Genomic DNA, 12,888 nt, shown 5'->3' on the forward strand with positions numbered 1-12,888 from the left:
CTAGTATGTGCAGCCATATAAATTATTAAATTGAATTGAAAATGTAGGAAAAATTTACTTTCTCAACCTCTTCATTTACTTGTCATTTAATTTTATATCTTTAATTGGCTTAAAGGGATTAATGAAGGATTTGATTACAGGAGTTTGTGATTCAGCAGCTTTATAAAGCTGAAAGAAATAAATAATTAGCTTTGAGGAGCAGGTAATTCTAAATGCAGGAGCAAGATGTCCATCATTATTTGGCGCTCATGACAATTGCAAGGAACTTGCTAACTTGCCAGCAGGCTTGAAGCCCTCCCTTTTGTTGTTTGTAAGTGTGAAGGGACAAGAGAATATATCTGGACCGGAAATAATTTCAGAAAGTTCCATTATACACATTGTCCTCTGCACTCTGGTGGTCTGCCCAAAGAATCTGTGGACCAGTTAATCCAGTTCAGACCTGGATTAATTCTAAACACTGAACACAATGTTCCTCTGTAACTAAAAGGCTCATTTTTGATCCAACAGAGTCAAGGAAAATGCTCCATGGCAATGGAGATGCTCATTATGGGGAAATGTTCCTGCCTTGTTGGTTGGAAAATCAGGCCATGTATTTCTTAAATTATTAATTTTCATTACTCAAGTTTCATCTCATAATTTCTTCTGTTGGGGTTTAATTGGTAAATGCATACACCATAGCACTATCTGTTGAAATATAATTTTTAAAAGCAAAAGTTTTTGCTTTCAAATGTGCTCTATATATTTTGACTGTACGCAGAGAGGATGAATGTATCTGGAAAGAGATTACGGTAATATGATTCCACTTGTTTTCAGTAATAATTTCATAAGCATGGTATAAACACCTGTGAGCATAACTAGGTTTTGTCAAATAGTATAATAAATTTTAATCCTGATACATTCATAGATTTTTGTGGTTTTTTAGTTTGTTTATGTGGGTGGTTGGGGTATTTTTTAATTTGTTTTTTATTTATCAAGAATTATCAAATATTATGTCTGAACTAGTAGGGAACCAATGAAGGCTTTATATACATTTGTATATCAAAGCTGACATATATAAATAATTAGAAATATTTTTTTCTTTTATTTTTAGCTGCCAAAAATGCTAATAAAAACAAAGCAGAACTTTTACTGAAGTGATTTTGCAGTTATTATAAAACATAGTCTGGGAAATTAGAATGTAACAGCATTTTGGGGTTGTTTGTCTGGAATTGAGGCATCTAGAAATATTAAATACTGCTTTTCATTTAGGCAAAGGGCAAGGACTAATTTGCATTCTTCTATGGCTCTTCCTATGAGCAGATCAACAAAGCAGAGTTGGCTTCAGTCCTGAGGATTCTGGCTGATGGCCTCACTTCCCTGGCTGCATGGAGTGTGACTCATGCATTTACAAAGTGTATGAGGGATAAAGGGATTCATCCTGCACCCATTGACTTCAGTGGGACAGTATCAAACACAAAGACCCATTGAAACTCAATGGGACTTAGAATCCTAAGTAGGGCTGTACAAGAAACTGATTCTTTGGTTGTGCCACTGAATTTTTTAATTAGGAATAAAAGAGGAAAAAGTGGGATGATCAGAAACATATCTGTGATAATTTTCAAAGAAGTACCAAAGATTAAACAAAGCATTGCATTTTACCTGAATGCATTTCTCATTGTATAAAGGGAAAGAAGACCATTATTTTTTTAGCAATTTAAAAAGTTTCGAACAGAAATATATGTCAAAAAAAGATAAACATTTCACTTCGAACATGCCAATTTGAAACCCTCAAGTATTGTTTTTCTTACTGAATCTGTTGATGAAATGTTTCAGTTTCTCCAGATTTTACATTTTGAAAATAAATCATTTACAGAACAATGTATTATGAACTCTTCATGCTAAATTCCATTCTCGAGTTGGGATATACAGATTTGTTTACTTAGTGGAGATAACTTCATCTGAGGTGAGTGTTTGTCCTTCTTTCACTGTAGTCTTTTCACTTGGACATTCTTATTCTTATCACTAGCTGACTTCCAAAGATGTTAGTGAATTGTTCCACCTTTTTAAAAAGAAATTGTGCACACACTTTTTTCTTAACTAATACCTCAGGCTGTTAACTGTGCTAATTCAGGATCTCTCTCAGATAAGATGGATCAGTCTATGCAAGAAACAAGGGGGAAAACCCAGGAGAAGAGAGGATAATTGGAGACACAGTGAGCTGTACTGTGGTTGGATTTTCAACAGCATATTTTTTGTGAGTCAGACCCATTGGACAGACATTTTAAAGATGTTTAGTCAAATATTCCCATCAATTACAGTGGGATGTACTTACAAGTATCCACAGTCTGGTCTTCAGACCACAGAAGTGTGCATGGCTTTGTAATTTAAATGTCTTTGATATTGGACTCTAGTTGAACTAAGTATTTTTTTCTAGCTTAGAATTCTCTCACTTCCCCTATTCTTGTCTAGGAAAACATCAGGGCTTGTAACTGTCCACTTGACTGGATGGGTTAATTTACAGGAGTAAAGGCTTTTTATGACTTAAAGTCACCTCTGCCACTTTTTTGCTTGGTAACTGCACTCATACATTACCCCTTTGAAAGATGCAAGAACAGAGAGTTGGTATCTGGATGCCTAGGACCTTATCACAATCTCCTTGTAAAATTAAAATCAGTCAACTACAAAGTAAAAACTCTAAAAGAAGACAAAACACTGTCAGTCATTTTTCATCCAGATTTAGGTTAGACATTTGACAGGACATTTCCTAAGGGATATAAAAAGATACTGCCAAGTTTATGAACTGACTTGGAACATCCTTATAGAGGTTGTCTCTTTTCAAGCTAAGATGCTGATAAAACTCTGATTTCAAAGTGTATCAGATGAAGAGATAAAGTGTTAAGTGACCTGTGGCACATTGCTGGTTTTAGAAATCTCTAATAAAAACAAGCATAAAATACATTATTTAACTCTTTCTTATAACTAATTTCAGAACAGTGTAAAAACAATTATCAAAAAGAAAAAAAATCTTTCCGACTGTAATCTTCATACAAAATTTTAAAAAGGTAAAAGACCACTTATTATGTATGAATTTCTGCATAATGACAAATTAACTACATAATTAAGTAATCTGCTCAAAGTCCTCACTCTGATTTTTGAAGTGCTAATAAAACTAAATTGCTCAAACCCAGGAAAGAAATTGATAAATGAGAGATGTTAATTAGGTGAAGACACAGAATTAAAGGAGAAGCAATGGGACACTGGGATTTAAAAAGAATGAATAAATAAATATTTCAGTTGGGAATTTAAAAAACAGACAATAAAAAAGAGAAATCAAATATCAATTCCCAAACAATATATAAATTTATTGTCCCCAAGTTAATTTAAAATATAAGAGCTCACCTCTTTTAAGGTATATTGCTGAGATAGCTCTATGACTTGCAACTAACTATAAGATGTTGGAAATATTGGGGGTGTTCTGATCTGCTAGGTGGCTCCATATCATCATAGACATCAGGGATGAGATTCTGAGCCAGGCTTTTGGAGCATAAATTTACAGGTAAAATGGCTCTGTAAATGTTATATTCAAAGGCATATGCAATACTCTCAGTGAAGGCTAAAAAACTCCTCAGGTGACCAGTGAGCTTATTAAGGATGAATACACTGGTTCTGTAAATTCAGCTGGCTATGTCCTGGATAATAGCCTGGATGTGCATTCTACAGTGTACTGTGGAGCCTGATATAACAAGCATCTACATTTAAGTATCTGAATCTTAAAGAGAATGTCGCTCCCTTTTGCCACTTGTTCTCAAAGGATGTTTGAAGAGCATACAACACTGTCAAAACTAGTCTTGCATAGCAGATCACAGAAATACATTATTGTATTCTATTTCCTGAATATTTCTGCTTAATGCCTCTTAATACTTAGCATACCTCTGTGCCCAGGAGGCTGTAGTATGAAGGACAAAATATACTGGAAACCTACTGGAAACCTTCACGCTTCCAGAATGAACATGCCAAGTGGTTGGAAAATACACTGTCTTTTTTCCTGAAGTCCCTTTTAGTAAAAAAAAAAGGAGGGACAGCTGTTCACCTGCTCCAGAGATGCACATAACTCACCTTTCAAGGGCTCTTTTCTGGGATATGGAGGAAGCACATTCTGCTCTAGTGATGAATTTCACCATGTTTGACTCCAAGACATCCCTGTTACATTTAGCCAACCCAGCTGATGCTGTTTCTATTTTCTCCTCTAAAATTCACAAATTCACTTTCCCGCCCTCATGAAAGCTTTTTTATTTTTTTTTTCACCTTGTCCTTATTCCAGCCAGAGGTTTATGATCCACAATAGTCACAAAGCAATTGAGAAGCCTAGCCTGGTTTCTGTGTGAAAAAATATAAATTAAGAGGAACATTCTTGTGGAAATGGGGACGGGAAGAAAAAGAAATCAGTGTAAGACAAGCACAAAAAGGTTTTGCCAGAAAAGTATGCTTTCAAATAGTTTCTGTTTGGCAAAAATGCATTCAAAAAGTCACAGCTCCATCTATTCCAAGGTTCCATTCCCCATATTTATGAAAAGAAGTGTCTTAAAAGAGTTTGTTACCATCCTTGCCTGCAGTATATCTGAATGCTCATCTCAGCCACACAGCATGTCTGTGCATGTTGGTTGGAAGTTTTATCGAAAACATGGAACATTGGCTCTCAGATGATGAACTCATTCTACCACCTGCCTGCTGGGGGATAAACAATATTGCACAGCAATTAATGTTCCTGCAAGTATGACTAGCCAAATGGAGTGGGAAGGGCTTGCTGGACTGGAAACAGGTTGGAAAGATTGGCAGTCCTTTCCATAAAAAGCTCATTAAGCTGATCATCATGAAAAAAGTGCATGTATGAATCAGGACAAAGTGGGTGGCCTGGTTTTGGACTTATTTTGGAGACACATGACAGACTGGTCCCTAAAATAAATGACACTATAAAAAAATAATGTCTGCTAAATAGATTTAAAAGTATTAATACATTAGAAGAAGCTGCATGTTTTCAACTGCTTATTTCCCAGCAATATGTTTTTACAAAAAGATTAAAACAAGATTGACTCATATCATAGTTTATTAATAAATTAAAATCAAGCTGTTGTGTTAAGAAAATTACTATGAAAATATATATTCAACGGGGGGGAAAGCTACTAAAAAATATGATATTGTCGTGTTGTGTAAGTATACTACATATAACTAAATCAATGCTGTACAAACATTTAATATTTTTTGGGTTTTATGCTGGAAAATATATTAAAATAATTTTATTAATTATTTTATCAATACTATTAATATTCAATTTTATTTTTAATATAATTTTAGTTTTTATTTATTTTATTAATTATTAATTACCTAGGAATAGTAGGAAAGCCTTATTGAATGTTGTTTCCAAAGGAGAAATTAAGTAAATTACAAGACATAGTATTTTTTCTATTTATTAGATCTTTCTTTTTTTAATCGGAAGTACTTTATATTCATAATTGTTACGTGTTGATTTCAAAATAGAAAACCAAAAGACAAAAAATATAAAATCCTGTTCTTTGAAACAGATTTTTTTAAACTTCTTATCTTTCCATCACAACAGCAAAAAATCATTCAGTCTGGAATGAGATGAGGAAGATGATAAGGGGTCAGATGCTTATCCATGTAAAGCAGAGGACTTTCAAAAAATTCAGTTTTTTGCACTCCAAAAGATTTTATTTTTTATAGAAAGCAATATCTTGAGTAATTAATATCTTTATTCAGCAAAAGGTACTTTATTTGTTTCACTGACCTTTTTTCTGTTTTCTTTACCCTGAGCAGCAGTAGTGGTGTTTATATTGCATAATGTTAGCAGCTTGCAATGTAAATTAGCATGATTCCACAGCAGAAACCCAACATAAATCTGGATTACTTTTGCAGGAGCACATTAATACTTTAACACAGACATCTCCAGAGAGGCAGGTATTCATCTCCATGTAAGAACAAATTATGAGAAACTCCAGTGAGAAGTAAAATGGCAAATGTAATTATGCGCTAGGAAAATGACAAAGCAAGACATCCTACTGATAAGATATATTGTTAATCCTTGAATTCCCAAGGGAATGAGACCAAAGTCTCATTAATCAAGCCACATGATATTCAATTTGACAATATGTTAGTAAATACAGTATGAGAAATATTGCAAGATGGATTCCCTTGGGAATCTAACAAAATTATTTTTTATTTTATATTTCACTGTTTCACAAATGGAATAGTCATTACAAATTATTTGTTTAGCAGAAATATATACATATATATATATATAATCATAATAACTTTTCTCTTTACAATCTATGAGGCTTCCTTTCTTTTTATGTGTTTATATGTTTTTATGTTCGTGTCTTTTGTGTTCTTCCTCACAAAAACCACAGAAACAGAAATTACAAGTTTGACAGTATCACTGAAAATGTTCTTTGTCTTTGTGTTTCCTTCACCTAATTTTTTTTTTAAATATAAAAAACAGAGGGAGAAGCAACCAGAATATTTTTACTTTCTTCAGTAGCTGAAACATTGCAATTCCTTCCTTCATTTCTTTTGATTTGAAGAATACAATAGGAAGCAAGAGAGGAAAACCCTTCTAATTTTTAAATTTATTTATGATTTTTTTAATATAGCAGCTTGTGTGCCAGGATAGCTGAAGAATAATCTCTGAAAGTATATTAAAATTCTGGGGTTATTGCTGTGTAGTTCCACAGAAGCAAGGTCCACATCCAGTCTTTAAATTCAAACCTTTAATTCAGATTATATGGAGTGTCTTCTGTTACTGTAAAACAAAGATTCAGATTGAATTTTCAAATAATGAAATCAATTTGTTTTAACGTCAGACAGTATATCAGAGAGCAACAATATCATGAAGGGCAAGGATTTCTGAGATAAATGCATAGATGGGTCACTAATGTTTCTTAAATTCATTAAATGCTTCAGTTACAGACCTGTAAAATCAGTATACTCCAAATGTGCTACTTGCTTTTTACATATTTTAAGTTTTCATCAATACTGACAAGTTGAAGATTAGAGATCTTCTAGAGACTATCAGGCATTTTTTTCAGCAGAGAAAATCAACATCACTTGCAGATATGTAAGTCTGATATAAAAAGGGTGGTTTAAGTTTGCCTTTAGAGAAAGTTAAGGAGTTGAGAAGCATGGAGATGAAAAAGAAAATAAGTTTCACATTATCTAAAATGACTGCTTCTCATCTCTGGGTAGATGATAGCATTATGTTGTGAAGACTTTTTTGCCTTTTTCAAATATGAGGAATGATGGGTCACAGGATTAATAGCATTCATCAGTTGAAAGAATGAAGGTCATATGCTGTTCTTATTTTACCATCGCAACTGATCTGCCCAGCTGCTATTGTCAGGGCATTGCAACAATTTAGCAAATTGAAAAATGCAACACAGTGTGTGAGAGACTTGTAGTTGATGGTATGGCGAACTTGAATTAGTTGAGGAGATGAAAACAGAATGCAGTAGATAAAGAAATCCTTTTATTTGTTTCTTTCACAATTATCATAACTTTATCTAAGTCCTTTAATAAATGCAATGGACTCTTTGGGGATTAAAAAATTAAAGAGTTTAATAACAAGGTTAGGTTGCATGTTTTTGCTTCATTACTGACCTTATCTTAAAATACAAGTTTTAATGGTCCAAGTAAAGTCAATTCCTTGCTAGAAATTACAGCTAATAAATGTCGGACTTGTAGGAGACTCTACTAGTAATACAGGAAATAGTCACTGTAAATTTGTAAGGAAAAACACAGCACAAAATTTGAGAACTACAGGTCAAGGCACTGCTTTCCCAAATTCTTTCTGCCAATAAGTGCCAATTATAAGTAATGGACCAAATCCTGGAATATCCTGTAGTACATGAGTGAGAAATGTGATAGATACAAACCAATACACTGAAATTCATGAGTTTTTTTCATTCTTAACTTTCTTTTGGTAGGGTTTCTTTCACTCAGCCATCAGATGGTGTCTGTCTCAAAGTACAGTGTAGAAGCATCATAATTGAGCACCTAGGAGTAGCTTGCTCTCCTTTCTTCTGGGGAAGATGAAGTATAAATCTGAATGAAGAAAACTGAAAGAGATTTTTACAGAAAGAATTTTTTCTACCTGCTTTTCATGCCTATGCTCCTCTACATTCTACCACAAAGCATATGACACTGAAAGCAAGCCAGGCAGGCAGTCTTTCTTCTTTCTCCTTACAAAAGTTTAAGAAATCCTGGAGAGCTGATATTTGCAAAACATCTTATAGGTTCCAAATGGGAATTAATTCTGATTTGTTTCCAAAGAAAAACTTCTCAGCAGGATGGAAAAAGGGAAATACTAACATGAAGCTTTGTTATTTCTTTAAAGAGTGAAGGCACCAGGTTCACCAAGCCAAGTTAACTTCAACCTTTCTATAATCCTCTGATTCTGTGAAGTCTGCAGGAGCAGCCTCTAGCAAAGAGTCAAGTAGAATATATTTGTCCCTAAAAAGCAGAGTATGAATATTTCATTAGGAAAGACTTGTCTACTTTGAGGCCGGACTGTAAGTCATGAGTGCTGTAAGACTTAAATCTTAGATGCAGAGAAGGGCTGGAGAACAAACAGAGCAATTACTTCCTTTAAGATACAAATATATATCTCTTTCTACCCTCAAAGCAGGTTGCTTGGAGAATTTAGCAGATAATAATGGTTATTCAGCAGATATCTATAGCTTGATATGATAAAAGCTATGATTTTTTTTTTGTTTCCTGCTGTGATTTTATATTTTGTTGGAAACCTAATTTGAAGTCAAATACCAAGGCAATTGAAGGGCTTGAAGAATAGATGATGTGTTTTACTCCTGAAATAAACTGATTTTAAAGAGTGAAAATTCACTGAAAAGTTGCTGAAATAGCACTAAAATAACAACTTGTGAAACATCTCTCTCAAGAAAAAAAAACCCAACAAAATAACAAAAGAGATCTTAACTAGATAAAAAACCTCCATTACTATATCATGCATGGTGCCAGATACAATACAGCAGAATAGCCACGTAACTGTGAAAAAATACCCCAAACCTGCTGCTAATTGAAATGAAGAAATATCTGGCAAAGTCCTTATATGTCTGAGTAGACTGACTTTGTACTATGAAAGGAGTGGAAGAAAAAAAAGCTCCCTGTTAAAAGCTATGCATGTTGTCAACTGAGCTTCATGTTGTTTTATAAATTAATATACATCAATGAGCTACACATTCCTCACTAAACTTGTCTCTCACTGTTAGAAGGAAAAACTGCTCTGAGAATTGCAGTCCTATGGGAAGTTGGGAATTTTCTATTATTTACTTATACTGTTTCAAAGCACAAAATATAAACAATTCTGTTTTTCATTAACGGTAAAAAACAGATTAAAAAATCCAAGAAAAGTTATATATAGTAAAAACATGGAAGGAAGAATGATTGTGATAAACCTTATCCTGCCATTAATAGGCAAAGTTCCACTTATTACAATGGAGGGATTAATTCTATTTCAATATCACAATTAGAAAACTCCTGGTGCCCTTGCACAAACTGTGTCCTCCTTCTGTTCTATATCTATATTAACTGTTATTGAGGCATAAATTTCCATATCAAATCAAATCTACCTTTTAACCTCTTCTGCCATGTAATAGGCAAAAATGAAAATATTCTCTAGTTTATGAGGGCAATTATTTTTTTAGATATGTCACTAGTATGTAGAAAACAAGTTCTTGTTTTGTCAACTGTGATTTATTGCAGCTTTAAGTATTTTTTTAAATTGTCTTACTTTGAAGACAACAAACATTTAGCCCTCAGATTAATACAATGTCATATGCGATTTTTCTTTTTTTGTCCATTTATAAATTAATTTTTCAACTACAGTTTGATTAGATACACCAACTACTTCAGTATTTGTTTTTATTCTTTTTTGAATTGTATTGAAGCTATTAAGAATGCACTTGTCTATAAGTCATGGTATAATGTGAGCTTGTTATGAGTGTGATTCTCTTCCCTTGTTTTATTGATGTTGCTTAATTCTTTGGGCCAAATGAGCATGATTTGCACATGATCCACAGGATAAATTGAGCAAATTTCTAGTTAGCTTATTTAGGTCTTCTTTATGTTGCTTTATGTCTTTATGCTGTCTCACATTGTTTAAAAAATAGAGCTCTGATTTTAAAAAGTAAAAAAAATCAAGGTCACGCTGATCTTATATTTTTTTAAAGATAACCAAGTTTTATTGGGTTTTTTTTCTGGAAAAAAATATACTGAGAATTTCAATAGGAATACAATTCAATGGAAAATTTCTAGTGTAATAAAAGTTCAATCATTTTCTCATTTCCCTTTCCCTTATAGGAAATTTTTACAAACAACTACATGTTACTTATATGTGAAAAGAATCTAAGTGGTAAAAAATACACACTGACAGAAGCATACTGCTATTAAAATTTAAAGTTACATTCAATTTGCATTTTGTCTAATTTTTTGTTTTTATAACTTCTGACATGTTAGTAACCCCACTTTACTACATATTAGAAAAAGTGAGAATTATGAAAATGTACTCAAAAATATATTTCTTGTATAAATAGGAAATCTTTCTTACTGAAATCGAAATCTTTGACAAATTACAGAAAGAAAACAAACAAACAAACATCCCCCCCCCCAAAAAAAAAAAAAAAAAATCAAACCAAAAACCTCAAACAGAAGTTTTATTAACACTGGAATATTTTACTCTTTTTTTGCCAGGGGAAAAGTTTAAAGAAGCCTAAAGAACTCTTTGAAAAATATGATTTTACCTGAGGCTTAATTTCCTTTTCTGAATGTGGTATTTCTATAGAACTTTTCCTAGAAAAGTGGTCTCCAAACTGAGTGCTGTTTTGAAATAACCAACATTGTTGCCAACTGTCAGTGACAAATTATGACTACAACTACCACATGACTTAAGTTTTGAGACTTCATATGTGAGTACCACTTCTAGTGAATTGTTATTATTCTTAGCAAATTTTCTTAGTAGTTTTATTAAAAACTGGAAACTTGACTGGCAGATGTGTTTTAGACAGATGCAAATAAATCCTCCAAATTAATGATAAAGACTTAACTCTAAATTTCTTGCTAGGAATAAGCTAAAGTTTAAATGTATTAGGAGTATGACACCAGCAAATTTTTTTTTTTTTTTGTTTTGTTTTGTTTTTGTTTTTGTTTTTTTTTTTGTCTCTGACAAAGAGAAAAAAACACACACACACAAAAAAAAACAACAAATGCAAAAACAACTGCTAAAAATTTGTCTTGTTCTTAAAAAAACATGAGTATAGTTTTTGGTTCACATTGTGGAATTCAGTGGAAATATTGCTATTGATTTTGGAGGGAAGATATTTTTAGACCAATACGCACATCTGCGATTAAAGAACTAGGGAAATTAGAGCTTTGCAGAAGAGTACAGTGTGCTTTTCAAAGTTACAAACAAGCACATAGCTCTTCCAGGCTTTCTGTTTTAAAGTTATTTGCTCATTTGATGTTGTTTGAGGAAATCTTATAGTGACTGAGTAAACAAAGAGAAATGTTTTCCTTAACACAAAGGGAAACGTTTTCCTCTTTCCTTCAAGAAAGGATATTAATTTAGATGTGAATGCCTGCTATATTTCCAAGTAAATTATGTCTAATTGTAAAGCACATATTTAAATGTAATATAAAAAGAAGGGGGTTGTAACGAAGGTCAGGTATTTTAAAAGTAGTTCAGTTTAAAGAATTATGGCTTTCATCCTCTTAGGGAGCAAATGAAAGAATTTTCTCAACTACACCCTGCAGGCAAGACAACCCTTGACAGACCAACACAGGCATGTGACATGTGACATTGGGCCAGGGGGAACCTCAGGACCCATTTAATAGGCTTATTACAGTAGTGGTGGCAAGAAAACGAGCAAGCCAAGGCACTCCAAGTCATGTATATGATGTCCAGACTGCCTCTGGATGTGTCCTTGGGTTTACATCCATGCTCAATCTGACTAACCCAAGGCTGGATTAAAACACGTACCTGTATGTGTTAGTAGAGAGCAAAAGGAAGGAGGGCTGAGAAAATAAATACTAGATACATAGCGTAGCATAATGGGTGAAAAAATAATTTAAAAAGGAGTGCCGGTTTTATTACAACAAAGTGTGTGCTGGAATAGCTGACTTTCGGTGGTACTTAATATAGAAGGTATTTTAATATTCTGCAACTTAGTCTAAGAATGAGACTGAGATGATGACACATTAAAGTATTCTGTATGTTTAGAAGAACAACTCTGAGCAGAACACAATACCTTATTTTCTAGAGAAAACAAAATTTCCTTTTACATCTTCTGGTTACAGTCACTCACCTTTTCAGTAGAAAAGTAGTCCATTTATGGACTCACCAACCTCATTCATATGCCGCTAAACTCACATGCTATCATAAGAATTAAGAAGAAAGAATCAAAACAGCATGTATGTGCATGCATTTTGCACAATATTATTGCATTCACAGCTTCTCACAAAATTTGTGCTTCACCAACCTCTGCTGACCATTAGAATTATAGTTACTACATACATATTTTATAGATTTATTAGACAGAGGTTGCACACCTCTGTGTATTGCACATTTGTACCTAAATGTAAGAGAAAAAAATGCAGGAACTTTTTTCAGCCCCGTGGTTTATCTGCTGCTGTTCTATTTATTTCCAGTTCTCTGCTCTTTTTTGTATATACTGTTTTGTACTAGCTATCTCCATCATGATGTCTCATACTCTATTTCATTATTCTGACTTGTGATGCATGACTATTATTGTACCCCTGTAAATGCAAACCCTGTTTTCTCCTATTCTGAGTTATTGTCATAGTTTTTTTCTATCTTTATCCTCTGTC

This window comes from Sylvia atricapilla, chromosome 2 (genome assembly GCF_009819655.1).
Source record: "Sylvia atricapilla isolate bSylAtr1 chromosome 2, bSylAtr1.pri, whole genome shotgun sequence".
Classification (NCBI taxonomy): domain Eukaryota; kingdom Metazoa; phylum Chordata; class Aves; order Passeriformes; family Sylviidae; genus Sylvia; species Sylvia atricapilla.